The sequence below is a fragment of the Euprymna scolopes genome, chromosome 10, assembly GCF_053919585.1.
Source record: "Euprymna scolopes isolate OS-2025 chromosome 10, ASM5391958v1, whole genome shotgun sequence".
NCBI lineage: Eukaryota > Metazoa > Mollusca > Cephalopoda > Sepiida > Sepiolidae > Euprymna > Euprymna scolopes.
This window is the reverse complement of record NC_136491.1, coordinates 1805619-1821973: the sequence shown is the minus strand read 5'-3', so window position 1 is coordinate 1821973 and position 16355 is coordinate 1805619.

The window sequence follows — 16355 nt, the reverse complement described above, 5'->3', positions numbered from 1 at the left end:
AATACTTATTATAGTTAAATTCAAATTTTGATATACTGCTTTTTTTATATCATTCATTTCTGTATTACGTTTAAGTTATTTAAAACCCCACTCTTCCCATGTGAAATAATAATTTCGAAATAATAACGTTAATATTCCAGCGTCCCAATTGTTCTTTTGTTTTTTGTTTATTTTAAACCCCACTTTTCCCATGTTAAATAATAATTTTGAAATAATAACTATTTCAGCGTCCCAATTGTTCTTCTGTTTGGGGTTTTTTTTTTCACGTTTAAATTAGCCAAATAAACAATGGTTAATACTGTCTGTTTTTTTTTTACATCGTTCATTTCTGTATTACGTTTAAGTTATTTAAAACCCCACTCTCCCCATGTTAAATAATAATTTCGAAATAATAATGTTAATGTTCAGTGCGCAGGTTATGCGAGCATGAACAACCGGATGTAATAAACCGGAAAGTGAGTTACATACATCGTGACAAGGTCATTTAAGTTATATATATATATATATATATATATATATATATATATATATATATATACATATATAATAGATACTGTCAAGAATTATATAAGTCAACTGAATTAAAGGAATAAATTATAAGATGGTAAACATCATGAATTTTGGAATATAACTTTTTGTCATTTATTCTCTCTCTCTCTTTCTCTCTCTCTCTCTCTCTCTCTCTCTCTCTCTATATATATATATATATATATATATAAGAACAAAGAATATATATATATATATATATATATATATATATATATATATATGATTGTTGAGCTGGATTAAATCCGACGATATGAAATAAAATGGAGGTGGAAGGACCTGGATACTCAACGTTTCGCCCGATTTATGCGGGCTTCTTCAAGAGGGATGGTCATTGTATTGATGGTCAATGACCATCCCTCTTGAAGAAGCCCGCATAAATCGGGCGAAACGTTGAGTATCCAGGTCCTTCCACCTCCATTTTATTTCATATATATATATATATATATATACATAAGAACAAAGAATTAATAAAACATGTAAAAAATACTTTAAGAAGAGTTAAGAACATCTAATTTTAAAAAAAGAAGACACGAATTAAGTGGATTGTCTTTAATCCGCGCAGTTTCGAGGGAAAACTATCCGTCTCATCAGAAGGTAGGAATTAGCAAAATGTGGAATCGGATTTTGCTTGCAAAGTATTTAATGAAACTACTATTAAGCTATAGAGCTTACTTGGTAAAAGTTAAAAACTAGTGAGGCAGAGGGAATGGGGAAAAATATTTATATACTTTTACTCTTCCATCGATACAATTTATTGCATATTTTAATTTTCGCTTTTCTACTTTCCATTTTCGCCCATACCTACTTTCACCTTCTCAACAGCTAAAGATGATTCGCAGTCGAATCGAAAGCGCTCGTGAAAACTATGAATTTTCATCTCTATTTTTCATTTTTTTATAAAAATATTATAAATCCAAAACATAAAAAAGAATCATAAAGTAAAATATCTTTGTTTTATTTAATAATGTCTGCTTTAATATATATATATATATATATATATATATATATATGACTCTCTCTCACTCTCTCTCTCTCTCACTATCTCTCTCTCACTACCTCTCTCTCTGTCTCTCTCTGCGCTGACATTAAAAACGGCAACTCTTATCTCTCAACATCCATGTATAATTATTATTCATGTGCTAAGTTCGTTCAAAACATTGTAAATACATAAATTTTAAATTATTTCAATAGGTATATATGATGAATTTTACTTTTATTTGATTTATATTGATGAAAATAAAACGTAATTTTTCTTAACAGAGTAATGCTTATTTATTTTAACTTTAGAAATGTCATTTAAATTATTTCATCAAAAGTTATTTACTTGCCAAATAGTACATATATGAATATTAATTACGCGTTTGCCTACGGGTCACCTGAAAGTTGTTACTTGTCAAGATCGTGTCTCAATAAACCTATTTATTTTCTATTAAATCAAAAGACTGAATGAAATCGTGACGAAGTAGTAGAATCACTTTCCTACACTCTATACATCGCTGATAAAAAGAACGGTTATAAATATACTTCGATTTATAAGTCTTTGAAAAATGTTTTGCTTGTTAAAAATAACACCTGCCTTAATATTGGATCAGTATAAATGAACACCTCTCTTCTTCAAGTTTCAAATCTTGGCGTGTTTTTTGTAAATGTGAAGTTGAAAATTGCCATAACACGATTTCATTTTTTTACAATTTCGGCTCTCGTAACTTTTCAGGAGATGATCTGGTGCACCCGAAGTCAGGATTGGTGCCTGAACCGATATAATCCGAAACACCAAATTGACAATAGGGGCAGTGCATAACTGAAGAATGTATTTCACAATTTACATAGCTTTCATGTTTTCGGTTTTGCTTGCTGTGATATGTCCTGGGTTTGCGCAAAACCAAACCTAAAACGTATCCAACAATAATATCATTAATCTGTATCGAGACAATAAATTTTAACTAACATGGTGTTTTCGCGGTTGCAAATTTATAGTGAAGTAAGGGTTGCGCAGTAACTAATTTATTGAGATGAAATAATGTTGCCACATTTGGGGAAGAGCTTTCTTGCCTTACAAAAACAGCTTTAAAATCTAGTAAGCGATATCAAAGTCTTATATTTACTATCATTTTTTTCTGGTAGAAGAAACGTTGCGAATCTATTTCTGCTCTATCGTTATTTTCGAAGTAAGCAGCGCTTGAGTGAGTTATAATTTATGGTTCCACCCCATCAAAACAAACACTCGTACAGCTACAACCACTGTCAACAATTTCCATTTACTCTCTATCTGTGCCTAAAACTAAACGAAAATCCCATGATCAAAATTTCTTTAATATAACTACTCGTACGTGAAACACATCGCGAGACTTTTTTCTCAACATGGCGGATTTCAAGTCCAATGTAAAGTTCTTATTGAGCCGTCATCGTAAATAATCAAATATTACCAAACTTCTACCATCATTATCGATTATCATGGTATTGTCTCACCGGTCACCTGACACTCATTAACTGATATTCTCGAGTGGCCTTTGGGTCTTGACTATTGGTGACCCTAATAAAAATTAGAATAAAAAAGTTATCTTCCTTGGGTTACTTTAGACCATATTCCATTAACGCGATTCCTTTGGATTTTACTTGTGTGAATAGAAATTTAATCAACTTTTGGGGATTTTACAGTTATTGGATATGTTACCCTCCACCAGACCATCTTTCACATAAAATCACCTTTTTCTTCCTCCTATTCCCTCTGCTTCACTATTTTTTTACCAAATAAGATATATGATTTACTTGTAGTTTCCCTAAATACTTTTGCAAGCAAAATCCAATCCCGCATTTTGCTAATCCGTACCCTCTGATGAGAAGGAAAGTATTTCTTCGAAACTCTGCGGATTAAGGACTATCCACTTATTTTGTGCTTCCTTTTTAAAATTAAATGTTTTAACTCTTTTTCAAAGTGTTTTTAACATGTTTTATTAACTACTTGTCCTTATATATATATATATATATATATATATATATATATATATATATATATATATAGTTGTTTTAGCATAAATTGTTCACACATACGTATAAAATTGTTATATCATCATTCGTAGCCGAACTACAAATAATGAATATACGCTAAAAACAATATAATTAATAAAAAAACCTTTTTCATTTTTATAGAATGCATTATCATATAACTAGAAAGAAAACCTGACAGAACGGATCAACAGGTTTAACACTACTATATTTTATTGTCATCGAAATCGGTGAAATCGCCCAGTGTTCCATCAAATCGATAGATCGCCTGCTCTAGTTGGAGACCCATCGTTGTGCACCGAGAGGAAAGTTCACATTTCTCCCTGCAATGATTAAGTCCACAATACATAGTAGTCTATTATATAGTCAAATGTAACCACGTTTAGACAACCTTACACTCAGCCCTAAATGTGCATCAAGTGCCTCCATTATAAGAATAGCTAATTAAACCTAAGTATATGAAGCAGTCAACCCAACGAACAGCAAAACACATTTATCCATAGATCGCCTCCAAACAGAAATATATACGTTTTAAATAAATTTAATCAAACCAGATTCCACTACGATAACAAGCGTAACGAACAAACTCAGCAAATCAAGTTACTTTTAAATTAACCCTCATAATTAAAAACACCCAACCTTAACTCACTTAAATAAGCAATCCCCCAAGCATTTCAAAACTTTAGACCTTTACTCGTCTCCATTTCCACCTCACCTATTCACCCACTCGCAGAGCATAAACAGCATATCCACCCCATCTCATACACACTTCGATAAAAATATCACAAGAATATATATTTTCCAGTTGAACCTAAATTTAAGAGGTCAGCACATTGACCGAAACTTAACACACAATTCCTTCCCACCACCCACCTGAAAAAAATTCTATTAGGCACATGCCTGTTCGCCCAAACCTAACCGTCCCACCTTCTCTCCTTACCCTCTCTACCTTACCCTCCTCCTTCTCCTCCTCCTCCTCGCTCCCTCATCTAAATGGCTTCCTTCATCCCTTCTCAACAAGAAAGCTGACCAGCGGAGTACCAGGAATTCAGCCTATATCAGAAGCTAATCGTCTAACACATCGGATCGAATACTTTTCAACTCAGGCCATTGATTTTCGAGGTCCATCGCACCATAGATATGCATATATAACTCAACATTCAAATTCCATCATCGACGGTAATATATGCAATGGAATGGAACATTTATCCAATATCTGATACAATGTTTCTACACCTAAAAAGACTTTGGATCACATCTACCAAAACATATTCAACTCACGAATACGGCCGCTCGGCATACCCTTCGGAAAATCAGTATGGAGCAACCATGCATTCTTGTTATATGGGATGATTACCTTCTCCCTGGACCAATATTCTGCCTACCTCGCAATAATACCACGGAAGATATCGTACTCCTTCCGATAATAGACTGCCCAGGTTGTATGAAACTCATTTTCCTATAATTATTTTCATATAATTATTATTCTCCATCCAAAAAGCTTTTTCAATATTTGTGCTGAAAAGCAAAATACGTGTCTATTGACAGCTGAACATTTTGCTAACCGCATTTCATTTCCTATTTGGTTTTATCGAGCTTTTACATCTGGTTGAGACTGCTGTATAAATATTAATTCTTTGATATTTATAATATACATTAGTTTTACCATCTTGGATCATTTTGGTAAATTCAATTGTAATTTTTATTTTATATATATATATATATATATATATATATATATATATAATAAAAATTACAATTAAATGTACCAAAATGATCCAAAATGGTAAATTTAATTGTAATTTTTATTTATATATATATATATATATATATATATATATATATATGTATATATATATATATGTATATGTATATATATATATGTATATGTATATATATATATATATATATATATAAAATATACAATTAAATTTACGAAAATGATCCAAGATGGTAAAACTAAAGTATATTTTAAATATTAAAGAATTAATATTTATAAAGTAATCTCACCCAGATGTAAAAGCTCGATAAAACGAAATAGGAGATAAAGCTTATATTAAGACACACAGTTAATAAAACATGTTAAAAAAACACTTTGAAAAAGAGCTAAAAACATATTTAATCTGAAAAAGAAACACTTGATAAGTGGATAGTCCTTAATCCACGGAGTTTCGAAGAAATACATTCCTTCTCATCTGATGTTAGGAATTAGCAAAATGCGGGATCGGATTTTGCATACAAAAGTATTTTACTTGATAACAAAAAGTGAAGCAGAGGGAATATGGTGAAGAAAAAGGTGATTACACGTGAATTGATAGTCTGGTGAAATATATATATATATATATATATATATATATATATATATATATATATATATATATATATATATATGCATGTATAAATTAATCATTCAAACAGCTGTCTGATCTTATTACGGGTATTACGATAGTGCTAGAAATTATAAATACTTCAATTTGAAATTCAAAACTTGGCCACTTATAAGTTACTAAAAATATAATTTTTATATCACATAAATGACAAATAGTTACACCATGAGTTAAGGTTATGCCATACGAATTTGAATGTTGCTGTGGATTTAACGCTAAATGTCGATTCTGTCATTTTGAGTAGGTTTGATGCAGATATTAAAAGCACTTTAGCAATAGCAGCTCGGATGTATTCCTAAAATTCAACTATGTTACGAGGTTTTGTTTTGTTTTAAGAACACCTCCACAGGCCAAATGTCATGGGGTGTTAAATGTGGTGAACGAGACGGCAACATAAGTAGTTCACGTCTGCCAGTCTATCAACTGGGCACGTTGTTGTCAAACCAGTCCTGTACACTTGATGGCGTCCCGTCCTGCTGAAAATATAATTCCTTTGCACCATCATTTTGTAATAAACACAAAGTCTGTTGTTATATAATTGTGCAGTCGATATACATATAATTATTTGTGGGCAACTCTCTGAACGTATATACAATTCACTGGACAAAGTGCCTTGTTTGGAGTGAAAATGTAATAAAAAAAATGTCTTTTGCTAAAATGCTCTGAATAAATAGTAAAATACACTCCAATATAAAATATTCTACTCTATAAATCTATTTAGTTTTTTCGCTAAAATCTACAGGCCATAATGTCTATAAAGTCTATGTCGTGTCATACGCTATTCTACAACTGTGTTCAGAGGTTCATTGACTTAGATAGAAAATATGCTGTAAAATGGTTTTAGTATTAGTTTAAAACATTTAACTCTAAAAAAAAGGATAAAAACTGAATATGTCTACTTTTTAAAAAAGAAAAACTAATGTGCATAAAAATATGATTGAAAATCGTGTGTTTATTTATTTTAGATATATTGAATTGTACTTATGAAAAATACCATTTTTTATTGCACGCCGTTCAGAAAATTGAGTAAATACATTTTTATTGTGAAATTCTGGGGCTACTGTCGAAGGAAATTAGCTTCTGAAATAGATGAGCATATAATGAAGTCGAATTTAAAGAAAATAACAGATCGAGAAAATACACACACACGTGTGAATGTGCATGTGTATGTGTATGCGTGTGTATGCGCATAGAGAAATTATTAGAAATAATTTGAAACGTAATGAGAACAGATGGACATTTTCGGCTTACTTAAAGTAAATTATTATTTTTTTTTATAGCATATTCAGTCAATTTTATTCAGATCTTGCATGGAAACAGATGGCTGATTACATAGATGTATATATATATATATATATATATATATATATATATATATATATATATATATATATATATATATATATATATGCATCCGAAACTTTGGAATCTTTTATGATAATGTTTCCTCCGCAGGAGTGCTACTCTCACTAGCTCATTACTATACACATATCTATATATCTATAAAAGCGAACGTGTCTGTGTGTCTGTGTATCTGTCTGTCTGTCTGTCTGTCTGTGTACATTTCTCTACGCAATAACTCTGTCAATTTTTAGTCTACAGACTCGAAATTTGATATACAGGGTACTGAGATTTGGGAAAATCTATGTGATCGGTTTTCGGGCAGAAATTTCGCTGTTAAGTTCAACGATTTGACCTTTGAGAACTCTACCAAACTCTTCCGACAATTTTGGGTCTACACGCTTGAAATTTTAGATATAGGTTCCTCGGACATGGATCTTTTTTTTTTTTTTTTTTTTTTTTACACAGTGATCACCACTTATCAAGGCCCGGAAGCCACTCAGGGATAAGGGTTATTGCAAGTACATCACGTTAGTGAGGAGATTTTATGAAGTGTTTAATTAGGGGGGGCGGTTCATTAGGAATTTGTTAACATTAGACTTGAAGACATCCAAGTTGTAGTCCGGAGGGAAGCAGGCAGACGGAACAGAGTTCCACAGGCGTGCAGTTCTAAGAAAGAAGCTTTGCTCATGAAATCCGCGTTTTGATTTAGGCACAGATATAGTGTGGGAAATTTTTCACAGTGGATTCAGCTAGACGGGTGATTTTCGTGAAAGTTTGGCGAGGGGGGACCAGGGATTGGAGTTCAGACGAGCACCTGCCATGAAAATAACGATAAAACAAGGATAGGCTCGCAACGTCTCTTCTGTGGGAGAGGGGTTGCAGGGTAGAGAAAAGGGCATCCCCCACTAAACCACGAAGTCTATTTTGTACTCTGTCAAGGCATGATAGGCTGTTTTTGGCAGCTCCTGCCCAGATATGGCAACAGTATTCCATCCTTGGCCGTACTTGGCTTTTATATAGATAGAGAATTGAATCAGTAGTGAGATATCTTCTGGAGCGGTAGAAGGATCCCACCATCTTTCCTGCGACCTTGGCAACAGACTTGATGTACGTGTTCCATTTCAGATCAGGAGTAAAGGTCAAACCCAGAAGCTTGTCAAAACACGGGGCCTCACCCAGACGAGAGCCATCCATCACAATTGATGCCAGCTGGGGATCAGAGCGTTGATTTGAGCCCAAAACAATAAATGTAAAGGGGTCATAATAGGGGTCAAAGTTTAAAAAATTGGCCCTTTTTTTTTGCTAAACATACTCCTCCTAACACCCGGGCAACGCTGGGGTGAAATGCTAGTATATATATATATATATATATATATATATATATATATATATATATATATATATATACATGGAGAGAGAGAGAGAGAGGAGAGAGAGAGAGCGATAGCCAAAGACAGAGAGACACAGAAAGAAAGAGGTGGGCGCAATCGTGGAATAAATTGAAATTAATTTAATTCAATGTATTAGAAATAACTATAAAAGAGAGAGAATGTTAGTGGTGTTTGCATTTTGAGATGATTCGTAAAGGTTACATTCAGAACCTTCATTTTATTGGAGACAAAATACTTCGTTTACTTAACTAAATCTTATTCATGAATTATTAACTTAGTTTGCTGATAGATTAAAATATCTATAAAACTATATCAGTTCGTATATATAATAATGATAAATACAAGTACGATATATCTATCTATCTATCTATCTATCTATATATATATATATATATATATATATATATATATATATATATATAGTCTAAATTTTTAAGGAAATATATGTGTAGTCTCGTTTTGTAGACAAACATGCATTAAATCAGGAGTGCAAAAATATTAGTCTGTTTGTTATCAATCTTAAGTATTTTTGGCTCCGAGAATTTATCCAAATCATTGTGTTCCTATTGCTTGAGCTCTCTAGCTGTTAAAATAATATGCATCCAATCCCCTTGAACGCAAAACATAAATATAAGTTATCTTCGAGATTATTGACACTAACTAAAATAGAAACAATAACAAATCCTTTTAAGGAGTGTTCATTAAATCTGAAATGAAAATTCTAGAGTTTAGTGGCATGTTACTGTCAACACTCATCCACTTTTATATCTGTTGAATTGCCAATTTTCTATTATCATCTTAGTAATTCATACCTGCTCACCATTAATTAGGCTGATCAAGCATTAAATTATAATGAAACAAAAAAGATGCGACGTGCTAATACGTAATGATGGGAAAGTGAAACTCTCAGTGTATCATTCTATTTTCTTTTTATCTCTATCTGTATATAATATGTATGTATACATACACGCATATGTGTGTGTGCGTGTGTGCGCGCGTGGGGAAATATGTTTCTTCAATTATATTTCGCTTTTTTATTCATACCAACCCTTTAATTTATGAAAGTTGATGTAACTACAAAGCATATACAAATTCATAATTCTGCGCTTCGAAACAGGTGCTGTCAAGAATTGTGCATTTCAGCGTACTTAAAGGAATAAACGGAAAGATGGTCAACATCTTGAAATTTTGAATATAGAATTTTTTTCATTTATATATATATATATATATATATATATATATATATATATATATATATATATATATATATTCGGCTTGGGATAGGTGTTAGTCTAGCGGCACTGATGAGTTGTGAAACAACGAAAGAGGACTGTATGTCGATGACTAAAATATATTTTATATTTTATTTTTATTTATATGTATATATAGAGATAGATAGATAGAAAGAGAGAGAGAGATAGATAGATAGATAGATAGATAGATAGATAGATAGATAGATAGATAGATAGATAGATAAACGGTTTGGTCTTTCATTTTGTACTTATTTTCGCTCTGTTTGAATCTAATTCTGGTGCGGAACGACAGCTGTCCACTTGCAATTGGACAAATTCATAGGAAACCGAATATCGACAACTCGCAACTAAATTTGGATACAATTGTAGAGAAGTATGCAACCGGCGTCCATGAGGAAACCAACATTCATCAGGTGTAGACGGTTGAATTGAAGATATTTCCAGATAGTCCATCACACACACACACACACACACACACACACGCACACGCACACACACACACACACACACACGCACACACTCTCTCTCTCCCTCTCTCTCCCTCTCTCTCTCTCTCTTTCTCTCTATCTCTGTATATTTATATATATATATACATATATATATATATATATATATATATATATATATATATATATATTGATCCGCATGCAACTGTTTAGCCGTATGACGCCTGTTCAGTGCGGTTACCCATGATGAGCGTTTCAAGCTAATACAAAACCGCATGCGTTTACATGTTTTCGAAGTATGAGATGAAATGTTATGTTTTCACATATGACAATTTCGGAGAACTCTATTCCAAATTAGAAGAGATCTATGTGTCACGCTAGATTAAAACACGTTTATTTTCCCCTTACTTTAGCGATTAAGTTACTCGTCCACATAACCCCGCTCTCTTTTCTTCTAAATGTTAACACGTTTTATTTTTTAAACAAATAGTTTTCTCATCTTCCATTTAAGAACTGGACTTCTTCAGTGGAAAACAAACTTTATTACGTCGCTTGATGAGGCTTGTGGTTTTGACCGACCATCTGTCTGAAACATTAGCATATCCAGTGTATATATCAATTATTGGCCAGGTTATGACAATTTTTTCCTTTCCCAAATATGTCAAATTATATATGTGTTTGTGTGTATGTGCGGACATGCTAAATGAATATTATGTTTTATTTAGAATGCGTTTTCAAAGGTTATCATGTTTTTTTACTGATAATTAATTTCCAAATGTCACGTATGAAACTATTTATCTTAGATAAACAAGATGTTTATGTATATATATATATATATATATATATATATATATATAAGAATGACAGTAGAGTTACATTCCAAGATCCAAATATTTATTTTTCATGCAAAACACCTCGTCCAGCATGTTAAAATTCAGTACATTTTTACAGACCCGTTTCTTAATGCAGAAACAAACGGTTATTATTATGTCAATATCGTCTCTTTTGTGCATATACTTTTCAAACAAAATTAGAATTCTTTGCTTAGATAAAAAAATGAATAAAAATAGCTGCCGGAACAAACACAAAATTTTAAGTCTGTTTTCTTCTTGCAGCATTATATTATGCATTTTTTCTTTTACAGCAAATATTTCGAATTATTCTGAAAAGTGTATGTACGAGAGAAAGAGACTTTATTGACATAATAATAAACGTTTGTTTCTGCATAACGTAACGGATCTATAAAAAAATATACCGAAATGTTTACATGCTGGAGGAGCTGTTTTGCATGAATAATAAATATTTGGATCTTGAAATATATCTATACTCTGATTCTTATATATGTGTTCTGTTGTTATATTTGATATACATTGGAGTTCTTAGTAAAAAGGACTGGTATACATAAAGAGTTTAATATAATTGAATATATATATATATACACGTAGTAAATATTTTTATTCATATATATAGATGAATAAATAGGACGACAAGAGTATGAAATGAAGACACAAAGCTATATATAGGTAGATATAGAATGGATCATTTATTGAATAATGGAATACAGGCAAAATTTGGGGGATAGAAGGGACTCTTTATGCCAGGGAATTTCGAAGCCTAACGCTCCTCATCAGAAGAGTAGAGAAGGTGCTAGGTAGCATGGGGGAGATGCGACGTCTAGCATAAGGTTCATTAGGGATGAAAAAGATTAAGAGGAATTATAGAATGTTGGAGGAAGCTTTAATGAATTCTAAATAAATAAGGAGAAGCTTATTATATATAGTATGATATATAAGAATATAAATTGTCTTTAACATAGTATTGAGCTTAAGGGGTATATGTATTATGGTTGAATAGGGGGTGTATTGTTGCTGTGTGGTTATTTATTTTAACGATTTATGGAGTGTCTATTTTCTATGGAGTGGGTAATTTTTTATTAATTTGGGAGGGGAGGGTTATGTAAGGTTGTAAAACTGAAAGGTATTATGCGGCCATATATTTATAAGTTTCTACTGTTATGATACAGGGAGTATGAACATAAGGGGGCGGTCGGAAATTAGGGTGGCAATGACTATGAGTGCGTATAACTTGATGTAAAAGGTTAAGTATGCATATTGATGTTAAAATGAGGGGGTAAGGGAACCATAGCTACTTATGAGAGTGGTAAAAATATACCAAATAATAGTAGGGTAATTATAATAGTACGGAAGATAATAGTAATGACAATTATAATAATAGTAGTAATAATAAAGTTGGAAATAAATTATATATTTCTTTTGGGTCTGGTAGGGCTTCATTTTTATTCCTGCTGTTATAGTCTCGCCATCGTTCCATCCTATAGGAGGCAACTTGCCTGGGATCGATTTCCTCTATATTGATGAAGCTACTGCGAGATTTTAGTCTTTGTCTCACTGATTGGTGGCCAAACAGTGAGTACCTGTGGTCGTTAAGCTGTTTGTATCGTTCTATTCTGGTGATGACTTCTCGCCTGATATGTGGTGGTGGAATACCAGTTAGGCAGTATAGAGCTGGCAAGTGTGTTGGTCTTAGGGCACCAGTTATGGTCCCGTATGCCTTATTCAGCTCTACATCAATTTTATGGGCAAGGCATGATCTTGCCTATACTGGGGCACAATACTCCGCTGTGGAATGGCACTGTGGGAGAGCTGTTTGCCTCGGTGTTTTGGGGTCGGCACCTCAATTGCTGGTGGCAAGCTTACTGAGAAGGCTGTTTCGTGATGACAACTTGCCTTTCAATTTGGTAATGTGTTTTCTAAAAGAGCGTGTTCTGTCCATAGTTACCCCCAGGTAGACTGGGAAAGGTTCATGTGTAAGCATGTTGTCATTCCACATGACTCTTAGTCTCCGATTTGCTTGGTGATTATTAAGATGAACGGCGCAAACCTGGGTCTTGTTTGGGTTTGCATTTAAGTACCACTTTTTGTAGTACCTAGAGAGAGTGGCTAGGGCATCAGAGAGTCTTTTTTCTATGATGTCAAAACTATTTGTCTGGGTGGCGATGCATAGGTCATCGGCATATATATATATATCTTTGTATATTTCGGTATTGTGATTGGTCGTTAGTGTAGATATTTAATAGGGTTGGAGCCAAAACTGGACCTTGTGGGAGGTCATTGTTTTGGATAAACCATCTACTCTTTTTTCCATCCATCTTAACATGGAAACGCCGATTACTAAGTAGACATTCAATTATGATCACCAATGCTGAGTTTTGTATCATTTGGGCTACTTTTAGTATGAGTGCCCTATGGTTGACAGTGTCATAGGCTGCTGTAAGTTCTACAAACACAGTGCCTGTAATTTTTTTGGTCTCAAATCCATCCTCAATGAATTAGGTCAGGTTTAAAATCTGGCTACAACATGACCGACCTGGTCTAAAGCCAGCTTGGTCATCTTAGAGTCGCTCTTCCACTGTTTCCGTTATTCTGGCAAGTACCATGCGCTCATATAGTTTATAGAGAATGCACAGTAGGGAGATAGGTCGGTAGCTCTTAGGTGATGTGGGGTCTTTTCCAGGTTTAAGAATGGCTACTACTCTTGCCTTTTTTCCAGATTTTAGGGAGTTTGAGGGATGACGCACAGTTATTTATTAGGGCCAGTAACCACTTTCTTACAGTTGTTCCAAAGTGTGTTACCATGTCTGTGGTTATTCCATCAAGGCCCGATGCCTTTTCATTTTTTAGTTGAGATATTGCTGCGGTTATTTCGGCTTCTGAGAATGGTTCTAGATGGGCATTCCTGTTTTGCATGACGTGGCTAAGTTCGGCTTTCATTCTCTTTTTCTGTCCTCTTTCTTTTTGTTGCGGTTTGCTATTCAATAGCAGTTGTTTTGGGTGTCACGGCTGCAATTCGGGACTGAGGAGCTTTTTCTGGGTTTAATTTTTTTTTTCAGGCTTTTTTTGCCATTGTGTGTCATATCGATGTTACTTATAATTTCTTGCCAGCGCTGTTTGTGTCCGCTACTGATGGAAGCAAGCAAATTCTCTCCGAGCTCTAACGTGTTTTCAGCAAATGGGTCTTCATTATAAGCTTGGATATATTCCTCATACTGTGCTTTATTTTGTTCCGTGAAACCAGGGATGTACGTTTTCCTGCACCCTCTATGTATGTTTTTCCTAGCTACTTTCCAGATCAGGGATTGGAAGTTGTATCACCTGGTAGTGGGGTGATGTTGTTGATGGCTTGTTCTAGATCAGAAGTATAGCCTTCCCAGTTGGCATTACGGAAATTGAACCGTGGCCTAATCTGGGTTTTCTGTGGCCTAATGATAGGTCTCATATCAATAAATATGGGTCGGTGTTGGTTTTTTTGGCACTGGGCTTCCCACAGTTTTTTCTAGATTTCCATAGTGCTTTGATGAAATAAATGCTAGATCAGGGTTATATCCCCGTCTCCAACGGGCACTTGGGAAGGATTTGGGATCCTTTGCATCGTGGAGAAGTTTAAGTTCATTTGCAGCAGCCCATGCCTCTACTGCTTCCCCATCACTGTTTGTCTCATTGTATCCCCAAGTGGTGCTATGGCTGTAAAAGTCACCAATGTATAGGCTCGCGTTGTTGGAACTCTTGCATGTTAGCAGCCATGAAAAGGGGGTTGCTGGTGGTTTATACACGGATGTGATGTTGAGGTGTTCCATGCCCACCTGAAGTATCTCAAGGCCTCTTTCTGAAAAGGCAGTACTGGTTTGTATTATTGACTTGTCTCGTGCGAAGATCGCGCTTCCATATACTGTACTTGGGTGGTGGATAATAACGTGCATCCCTGGTATTTTGGGAGAACCCTCTGTCTTTATGTCTCTTGGAGGCATATAATATCAGCATCGAGGCTGGCTATGATTTCTGATTTAGATGCAGATATTCCTTTAGCATTTAAGCTGAGAATTCTGAATTTCTTCATGGTTACTTCCAGTGGCTAAGCGTTAATCCTTTTACCACCTCTGGTAATGGGTATATTTCTATGCGTGGTGTAGCAATCGGTCTCCGAAGATTAACAGGTGCACCACATGAAGGTTTGCTACTTTTCCCCTGCTAGTGCTTGAAGTGTGGTGTGTGCTCAGATGCTGAACTCAAATTAAAGCGTCCTTATTAAATGAAGGAGGAACCCCTTCTATACTAAGGCAATTTTATTTGGAGGAGCTGGTTTTCTCCCACATTAATCGACCTTGTGTCACATTTTGTTTTCGTGGGGAAGCAAATAGCTATCAGTCAATATCCTGTGGACTTATTTATGCTTTGCAATAGATGCTGTTACTTTATTTTATTTGTAACATGTTTAGGATTGTTTTTTCCTCCTCAGTTTCAATGTTCTGCGGTGCTATTTATTCTCGGAACTTTTTAGGGGTGAATTCTTTCTCCTTCTCCGAAAATGTCGTCTAAGTGGACGCGATGTCACTGCTTTTGCCTGTTTCTCTATTTTAAGTGCGTTTTAAATGCTAGGAAGTTTTTTGTAATTTGTTACGTTTCATTCTGGATATACGAATACGATTTATTGCTTCTTTTTTCTCAGGAATTCGTAGTAGTTACATAATCATTTTTCCAATGTTATATTGTCCGTTAACCTGTTAGCTGGATGTAAAGTGTATGATTCTGTCCAGTTTTCATTCAGTTCTTTAGATAAGGCGAACAACACAAGAAATGAACACATTTTTATTAGCATGAATAGGTCAGCAAAATATATTAATCTGGGGCAAATCAAATTCTTTTCTATTCGACTACCGGCGAATGTCCGCTTTCCTCGAGTTCCCAGTATTTATTCGCTAGTGTTGTTTTCATACGGTGTTTTTTATTGTTGAATGTACTTTTGTGGCGGATATTCGCCGGTAGTCGAATGGAAAATAGTAAGACAAGCTACCACGTATAGGGACCTAGACGACCCATGTAGATTATGCCTTCATGAAAAATTTGCTATCCTGTACTTTAAAGAACCCCAACATCTATTAAACTGTAGAAGAGAAATAGCAAA